The following is a 9,971-nucleotide window of genomic DNA, read 5'->3' on the forward strand; positions in this document are numbered from 1 at the left end:
CTCGCTGTGAGTCTCTTGTGGTCTATCTGTATCTTGTGTGCCAGAATTTTATTAGCAGCTGCTGAAACAGCAACAGTCGTGTAATTTCTAATTTGTTTTAAAGTACTCGGTAGCCACAAGCTAGTCAACCCGCGTGGATTTTACGCCACATTATCTACGATACAAAACGCTTTGTAACTGAAATAGTCCTATTTTTAATCGCAAATTTAAATATTATTTCTAAAATAATTGTTACAATATATTTTCAAGATTTGCGTTTTCGTGCATAAAAACGGGTTAAAAAAATCCAAATAACATCTAGGGCTATGGCTAGTGAAATGGCGTGAATTTGTGGTATTTACATAGTATTCATTTTATCAGGAATTTTTCGTGACTGCCCTCGAATGTTCTGCATGTTTGCGTGAACGGAATGTGTCGATGAAATTCATAGTATTGAGTATTTCCGTCGGTGCATTAGTATCGCGAGCGCGGCTCGGGCGGCTCGCATATCATCGCTGATAACACGAATGGCTAAATAGGAAGCATTTTTTATAAATGACCTCAGCGGAGAACCGAGCTGCACATTATCGTGACGCTCGTCAGCCTTCCACCGGCCGTGGTCGCGCTTTTATGGTTTATGGCTTCGATGGTGTTGCGTGATTTCTTAGGTATTCGTTTACAGTTTATTTATTTATTTTTATTTATTTAACAATTTATGTACAATATGATAGCAAAAGAATAAATAGCTCTTATAAACAATGCTGGTACAACGGCACTACTTATCCCATGATGGAATCTCTTCCAGTAGTCCTGCTACAGGAAACTTATAAAACTTTCGCAAAATTAGTTTGTACAATCTAAACATATTGATAATAAAAATATAATATATAATAAATACAATACAATATATAAATGCACACACATAATAATGTATACACACGTAGAAACAAATAAGATGATACTTATACATACACACATACACATATACGATACATAATATAATACAGTGCTGTGTGGCTACGGCACTAAAGAATTTAGCCACCCCCTCTCTTCCCGTGGGTGTCGTAAGAGGCGACTAAGGGATAACAAGGTTCCACAACCACCTTGGAACTCAAGAAGCCGACCGATGGCGGGATAACCATCCAACTGCTGGCTTTGAAATACTCAGGCCGAAGACGGGCAGCAGCGTCTTCGGTGCGACAAAGCCAGTACTGCGGTCACCAACCCGCCTGCCCAGCGTGGTGACTATGGGCAAAACACATGAGTTCACGTTTTATTTTGGCGTAAACTTGTGGAGGCCTATGTCCAGCAGTGGACTGTATAGGCTGTAATGATGATGATGAATATAATACATACGATAATATATTCGAATACGCATAAGGACACTTAATTAAATTGATTTTAGACTAAGATTGATTAAGGCAGATCTTTTTCACTCTTTTCTTAAATAGCGATAGTGTTTTGCAATCGCGAATTTCTTATGGTAGGGAATTCCAAAGTCTAACGGAATGTACAGTAAAGGAGTAGGAATAAAAATCAGTACGGTGGGTGGGCATCTGAAGAAGAGAATTTTGTTAATTTTTAACCGACTTCCAAAAAAGGAGGAGGTTCTCAATTCGACTGTATTTTTTTTTTTTTATGTATGTTACATCAGAACTTTTGCCCGTGTGGACCGATTTCGACAAATTTTGTTTTAATCGAAAGGTGGTGTGTGCCAGTTGGTCCCATTTAAATTTATTTGAGATCTAACAACTACTTTTCGAGTTATATATAATAATGTGTTTTTACTTGACGCTTTTTTCGTCGACCTACGTTGTATTATACCGCATAACTTTCTACTGGATGTACCGATTTTGATAATTTTTAATTTAATCGAAAGCTGATTTTTATCATGTGGTCACATATAAATTTTATTGAGATCTGATAACTACTTTTTGAGTAATCTTTAATAACGCGTAGTTGCTTGACTATTTTTTCTTCGATCTACGTTGTATTACTGGTCGATGTAATTGAAGTCGGTTTTTTTTTTCGTTTGCGAGCAAACACAATTATTTCACGATAATAACCCTCTCTGCTTCAATGGGTTTTGTTTTAGAACTATATCGTATGTGTCCATCAATCTGGTGGAACACTAATATAAATAAAATTAGGTATTAATCTATACCTACGACACGTTGGCGCAACGGTCAGTACTGGTTTGTGGCTGTTGCGCCGGCGGTTGCGGGTTCGATCCCCGCACACGACAAACATTTGTATTGGTCATACAGGTGTTTGCCATGGTCTGGGTGTTTGTGAAGTCCTTGTGGGTCTCCCCACCGTGTCTCAGAGAGCACGCTAAGCCGTCGGTGCCGGTTGTTATCATGTACACCAGATTGCGTTCCTTACTCATAGTAAGGAATATATCTGCCAACCCGCATTGGAGTGGATTAAGCTCTGATCCTTCTCCTACACGGGGAACAAGCCCTATGCCCAGCAGTGGGATATTACAGGCTGAAGAGTATCTATATATACCTACTAAATTCATAAAGCTGAAAAGTTTGTTCGTTTAAACGCGCTTATCTCGGGAAGTCCTTGTTCGAATTGTCTTTTTTTTTGCATAGGTAGTAATGAGCGATATTTCGCGGAGGTGAAACCGCGGGGCAGACCTAGTCTAATATATAAAATTCTCGTGTCGCGGTGTTTGTAGTTAAACTCCTCCGAAACGGCTTGACCGATTCTCATGAAATTTTGTGTGCATATTAGGTAGGTCTGAGAATCGAACAACATCTATTTTTCATACCCCTAAGTTATAGGGGGGGCGGGGGGGATATTGAGAAGGTTAATAAAATATATGGCAAAACAACGTTTGCGGGGTCAGCTAGTATAAATATAAAATAAGTAATATACATATGTTCAACGAGTATGTGTTAGTTATGCTCATTAAAACCCATTTAAGAGTTTCGTTGAATGTGTTCGCAACATTCGGAAAATGTTTTTATTTAACGATGTGTGACATAGAATTGTTAAGTTTCGGTTCTTTTTAATGATAAATATCTAACAAGTTGGCGTTGTTTACTAAACTTTGTAGCTACTCTGTTGTGTGAGCGCCGTATAACCAAATGCCACTAATGTCTCTAATATGGACAAAATGAAGAAAAACGTACAAAAAAACCTCGTTAGAACGTAAATGATAATTGCGACGTCGGCCGACCGCCGAGATGTTGCAATTACGAGATGACACGAAACTTAACACCGTACTCAGTACACCTAGAAGAAAGCCTCGAACCGATAATTATAGAAATCTGTGGAATGTCTCCGTCGTTCTGGGCAGGTACCAACCTTCGGGGTGATGATGAACTAGGTTCATTTGAGAATTATTTGAATGTTGAGGTTCGGATACCTCAAAGAGTGCTACGTCATGTGACACGGTATTCATTAAGGGTATTCTGTTTGCTCGCAAACGAAACAAAAACCGACTTCAATTACATCGACAAGTACTACGACGTAGGTAGGCGGTTAAACAGTCAATTAAATCAGTCTGATCTCGATTAAATTTAATTAAAACTTGACACTTGATAAACAGTGGTTTTGCATAATTGTGTTTGCTCGCAAACTAAAAAAAAACCGACTTCAATTACATCGACGAGTAATACAACGTAGATCGACGAAAAAATAGTCAAGTAACTACGCGTTATCAAAGATTACTCAAAAAGTGGTTATCAGATCTCGATAAAATTTATATGTGACCACATGATAAACCTCAGCTTTCGATTAAATTAAAAATTATCAAAATCGAAACACCAAGTAAAAAGTTTTATAGGATTTTCGAGAGTTTCCCTTGATTTCTCTGGGATCCCATCATCAGATCCTGGTTTCCTTATCATGATACCAAACTAGGGATATCTCCTTTCCAACGAAAAAAGAATTATCAAAATAGGTATATCCAGTAGAAAGTTATGCGGTATAATACAACGTAGGTCGACGAAAAAAGCGTCAAGTAAAAACGCATTATTAGATATATAACTCGAAAAGTAGTTGTTAGATCTCAAATAAATTTAAATGGGACCAAATGACACACACGACCTTTCGATTAAAAGAAAATTTGTCGAAATCGCTCCACCCAGTCAAAAGTTCTGAAGTAACATACATAAAAGAAAATACAGTCGAATTGAGAACCTCCTCCTTTTTTGGAAGTCGGTTAAAAAAACATCAAAATCGATACACCACAGTATAAAGTCACAAATACAAAGTACAGGCAAATTGAAAGCCGGTAAAAAATTATCGTATATTTAATGCGAAATTGGTAATGTCCGCTCGTGCAAAAACTTGGTAATACCCGTTTTGAATGAAATGTATTTAAATGATATATTAATATGATAATAATTTGCTCGGTACGTTCACTACTGAGTGCTGAGACGGCGCGGGTGTGTGTGTGCGCGTGTGTTCTCCGTTAGAGCGGTCGAGGGCCTTGACCCCGCTGACCACTGACTCACGGCTACCACTACCTGTACCCACATTCCTACTGAATACGCTAGCGGCGATCACTGAGCCCGGAGGACTCGTCGCTGATCTATTACCGCTCAACCTGATCGCGGGTCGGGTTTCGCGAGCGACTTTTGACGAGATACTTGATCATACTTATTCTGATTGGATACAATTAATGTCGGAAGTTGGAGGCGTGATGAAATGCGATACAGAAACGGACGCAGCGCCGTTCTTGATTTGAATAACTTTGGCGCGTTCGTCGAAATCGCCCGGTCGCGTCTCACTTGTGGAATGATAGTTTACGTCGTTCGCTAATCGGCTTATCGACTCAAACCAACGAATTGAAACTGAGAGTTTATAGGCCCAGTGATAAATGCAAACGATAACAAAGGCCGTTCCAGTTCATTCGAGTACTGATGTTTGATTTGCATATATGTGTAAGCCAGATCCACATTTTGATATAATTTTTTTTTTGTTTAATTCGAGGTGTTGTTTTTCCTAAGGACAGCAACTCAATAATGATAAATATACATGAAAATAATACACACGGTAACCCTGACTCAGGCGGGAATCGAACCCGCGGAGCAGAACGCAGGGCTACTGTAAACTGCGCCAACGGGCTAGTCAATTAAATATAACTTATAAAAGAAACGTATTAATGAAAGCTTTTTAAAATATTAGCTCTTGTTTTTTATACCATACTATACGAGTACTAGACCTCAGATGAAATCTTGACACGGAAATTATTCGTTTTTTTTATTATTTCATGGCTACAAGAACTAGACGAAGAGGGACTATCATGACGTAGCGATTGTGTTGAATCTATTTTTAACCGACTTCCAAAAAAGGAGTAAGTTATTAGTTCGATCGATTTTTTTTTAAATTTATGTTACGTCAGAACTTTTGACTGGTTGGACCGATGGCGATGATTCTTTTTTTAATCGCAAGATGGTGCGTGGCATGTGATCGCATTTATTAAATTTAATTGAAATCTGACCTTATCGAGTCAGACGCCTACTGTTTACTGTTACGTTGTATTACTTATCGATGTAATTGAAGTCCGTTTTTTTTAGTTGCGAGCAAACACAATGACGTAGAATCAAGTATGCGGGCTGATCCATATCAGGTCATAGCATGGCGTATAATATGCGGTGTTGTTATATCACAACTGTAAGTGCTGATAAATAATTAGTGAGGTAATGTTCCACTGGACACAATGGCGCGCAGGATGCACCGTGCATACACAATGAGGCGAGCTCACTGCGCGAGTGTGGCGTCGCTGATAACTGAACGGATTACGATCAGATTCTCTTATATAATAATATACTCTTTATTGTACACAACAACAACACAGTAATACATTGCGAATAAAAAACGGTGTAGGCACTAAGGCTGTCTTATCGCTAGAAGAACGATCTCTTCCAGACAAAGTTTGGGCATATAGGACACGGCATAGTGAAAGCGGTATTTAATTACAACATTTATTACGACATTTATTTATTTATTTATTTATTTTCAGTGGAAACAAACAGTATACAACAATTTTTACAAATTAGCACATATTTGGAAAATCATCACCAGAACAGTTTCCAACGACTAATAACACATAACAAGTAAGTGGCGTAGATGCGCCTCAAAACAAAGCAAACTTACATGAGTCAATGAGATTAAAGAGAGTGTGAAACTATCCAATTTACAGATTACATCAAAAATACCATAAATAAAACAATTGTGTCGATCAATAAGAATTTCAACTAAAATTTAAAATCTAAATTAAAAATGTTAAAAAGTAATAGTAATAATTATAATTATAACTAGCTGACCTGGCGAACTTCGTATCACCTTATTTTTACGTAGGTACCAAATTACCTTTGTATAACTGTCACAGATCCGTATAAATAAATAAATAAATAAATTTATTTTGACAAGTCCTTGTCCATTAGCATTAACTAGCTGACCTGGCGAACTTCGTATCACCTTATTTTTTTCTGAAATATAATAATAACATAATATATCAAAATAAAATATAGCCTATCTTTTAAGTTGGATCAAACTGCACACGGTGTGCAAATTTGACTAAAATCGGTTAAGTAGTTTAGGAGTCCATTGAGGACAAACATTGTGACACGAGATTTATATATATTAAGATTTTAAATAATTTTAAATACGATTACCTTTAGACAAAATATCCCTAATATGAGAATTAAATATGGTCAATGAAAGATTAAATATATCACAGTCCAGAAACAACCTGTTGTACCTATTACAACTTCTATTGATAAATAAATTTCGTGCGAAATTAGTTCTGGCTGCGGGAACGCAGAATGTCTCCTTTCGTCTAGAACTAATTCGTGGACAATGGAAAAATAATCTCGAGAGCAGATAAGGCGAATCAACATGACTATTTATAATTTTAAACAGTAGTACTTGATTTCGTTGAACACGTCGGTCACCGGTCGTCATCATTATAACAAAATTGTTCTGGTTAAAAGTTGTGGTCGACTTAAGGGCCTTGACAAAACGATTATGAATACGTTCTATTCTAGAGACGTGATTATTATACTGAGGATTCCAAACAGAAGAAGCATACTCTAAAGTAGACCTAACAAAAGCATTATATAATAATATAAGCGTAGACGAACGCTTAAATTCTTTAGAAATCCTCAGCACAAAACCAAGCATTCGGTAAGCCTTATCTGATATATAAACCAATGTGATAATCAAAAAGCAGCTTCGAATCGACGTAGACACTAAGATCCTTGACAATGTTAACTCTCGAAATGACCCCCCCACACAATTTATACGCAAAATCAATAACTAATCTTTTCCTAGTAAACGTTATCACGTTACATTTTTTCAAATTTAGAAATAAGGAATTATTCAAACAATAGGAGCTGAAAGAGATCTCCTGGAAACAGAAGCAGTCCTCAGGGTTTTTGATTTTTTTATATATTTTATTGTCATCAGCATACAGTAAAAACTTTGAGTAAACACTCAAAAAAAAACTAAATTAATATCATTGATGTATATGTTAAAAAGCAATGGACCCAAGTGTGATTCTTGTGGTACTCCAGATGGCACGGGAATGAAAGAAGAGCAAAAACCCTTTATTGTAACCGCTTGGCTTCTATTAGACAAATAGGATTCAATCGAACGCGGAGGATAGAATGTAAAATGTTGTCAAAAGCCTTAGAAAAATCAGTATATACGGCGTCCACCTGGTAACCCTCATCCATAGCATTCGCGACAAAATCAATAAATTCACATAAATTTGTTTCAGTAGATCTTCTGTTAATAAATCCGTGCTGCTGTTCTATAATAATAGGTCTTAAAATAGGTTGTTAGTAGTCATATACGATCTTTTCGAATAACTTTGGAATGCAACTCAGTTTTGAGATAGGACGATAATTTTTGACATCGTGTTTATCCCCATTTTTGAAGACAGGAACTACGTACGACCTTTTCCAACTAGTGGGCATTATACGTGTTTTCAAGGATAAGTTAAATAAAATGTATAAAGGAAAACAAAGAGTTCCAGGGCAATTTTTAAGGAAAATTGCCGGTATACCGTCTGGACCACTGCTTTTAAATGTATTTAAGGATTTTAAGTACTTTTCTACAGCAAACATGGAAATATTAACAGAAGACAAATTAGCACTAGTATTAGTTGGCATAGAAACAACTTTATCACTAATTGTAATTTCGCGTATCACTTACGTACTTTTGATAATTTGGCGTATAATTAGAAATAATCCAAATCGCCATGTCGAGTGTAATCTTTAAATTGATCAAATGAACGCACACAAGGCGGCAACACGATGATAAAACGAACAATCGTTATCTCCCGACACTCGTAGTGTCGCGTGTTCGTCGCTGCGGCTGGTCCTGGTTGTAGGTGTAATGTGTGAGTACCTGATGGGATTGATACAGTTTTAGCTTATAGACGCCCGCAACATCAGAAGCATCGCAAGCGCATTGCCGACCCAATCCCCAATTCCCCCCAGGAGCTCTGGTCACCTTACTCACCAACAGGAACAGAACACTACTTGAAAATAGCATTATTTAGATGATCTTCTGTAAAGTCGAGGTACTACCCCAGTCGGGCTGCTCCATATTTTGAGCAGCAAATTTCCAGCTGTGCCCGACTTCAGTTAAATAGTATATGACCTTTGATATTCTTCCTAAGGTCCTGAGCTCTACAATATGAGAGTTTTCAACAAACATTTGTTCCCTAATGACCAGTAACCGTTTCTAAGGTCACGTAATTATGTCTATCTTCGTGTAGCCATTTTGATTTTGCTACTGTGCCCTCGTTTGCTCGCTGTAATATAAAAGAAGGTAACTTATTTAGTGTGAATAGTTTTAGGATATAGTCTGGCCATAAATACTGTTACAGTTAAAAATAAACAAAATATTACATTTGAATTTGGAATCTGTTATTTTTATATGATTGTTCATCGTGTTTTCTCGTTATCGCGCCATTACATCTATACAAATAAATTAAATCGGAGTGTCTGTTTGTAATATCAAAATAACCGCTTTTTACTTAATACATATGGATGTATACACGGTACATATACCGAAATGACATTGTATAAAATTTTCATCTGTCTGTTTGTTTGACCGGCTTATCTCTGAAACGGCTGGACCGATTTTGACTTTCACGGGTGGATAACTGATGTAGTAAGGAGTAACTTATACTTTTTAGCTTAGAAATTTATTTACTTTATAACGCTGCGAACTGAACAATAACTTTTGTTAAATTCCACGCGGACGAAGTCGCGAGCACAGCTAGTCGTAAAATATTTTGTGATATTAAAACGCAGTGGGGTGATAAAGAGAATCGAATCGCTGTGACTGCATTACACAAAGTAGGTGTAGGTATGAAGCCAAATACAATTTTAAAAACTCCATACGCTTGGTATTGGTGAAATGTTTGTGTACCGGGCTATTGATAGGTACAACGAAACCTCCTCTGCTTGTGACACAAAAATATCTGGCCGTCCAAAGCAGTAAGGAAAAGAATTCGAAGAAATCCTGTCCGAAAGCAAAAGATTTTACCTCGGGAGATGAAGATTGCACCTAGAACCACGTCGCGTATTTTAAAAGATGACTTAAGGACTTGTAGCCTATAAGAGACGCACTAGTCATTTCTTGACTGATAATTTAAAAAAAAATGGGTGTCGCCACCCCACTCTAATCTAAACAACTACTTAAGCGGTACGCAAAGGGATGTCAGAGAAAGATTTTGGTTACGGTTAATAATTTGGAGTCCCTAAAACAATCCATACGATTGGCAGTGAAGAATTTTCCCATGAAAAGAGTGCGTGCTTCTCTTGATGACTGGCCTCGACGTTTAAAGGTCTGCTTCTGGTGTTGCAGGCGTCTATAAGATACGGTGAGCGCTTACCATCACGTGAGCCGCAAGTTTGTTTGCCGACCGACTATTACCTATAAAATTAACATTCACACCTGTTCGATTTCCGGATACGATCCCCAATATTGGTAAATTATGTGTGTGACGACCT

Source organism: Melitaea cinxia, chromosome 22 (assembly GCF_905220565.1).
Source record: "Melitaea cinxia chromosome 22, ilMelCinx1.1, whole genome shotgun sequence".
NCBI classification, from domain to species: Eukaryota; Metazoa; Arthropoda; class Insecta; order Lepidoptera; family Nymphalidae; genus Melitaea; species Melitaea cinxia.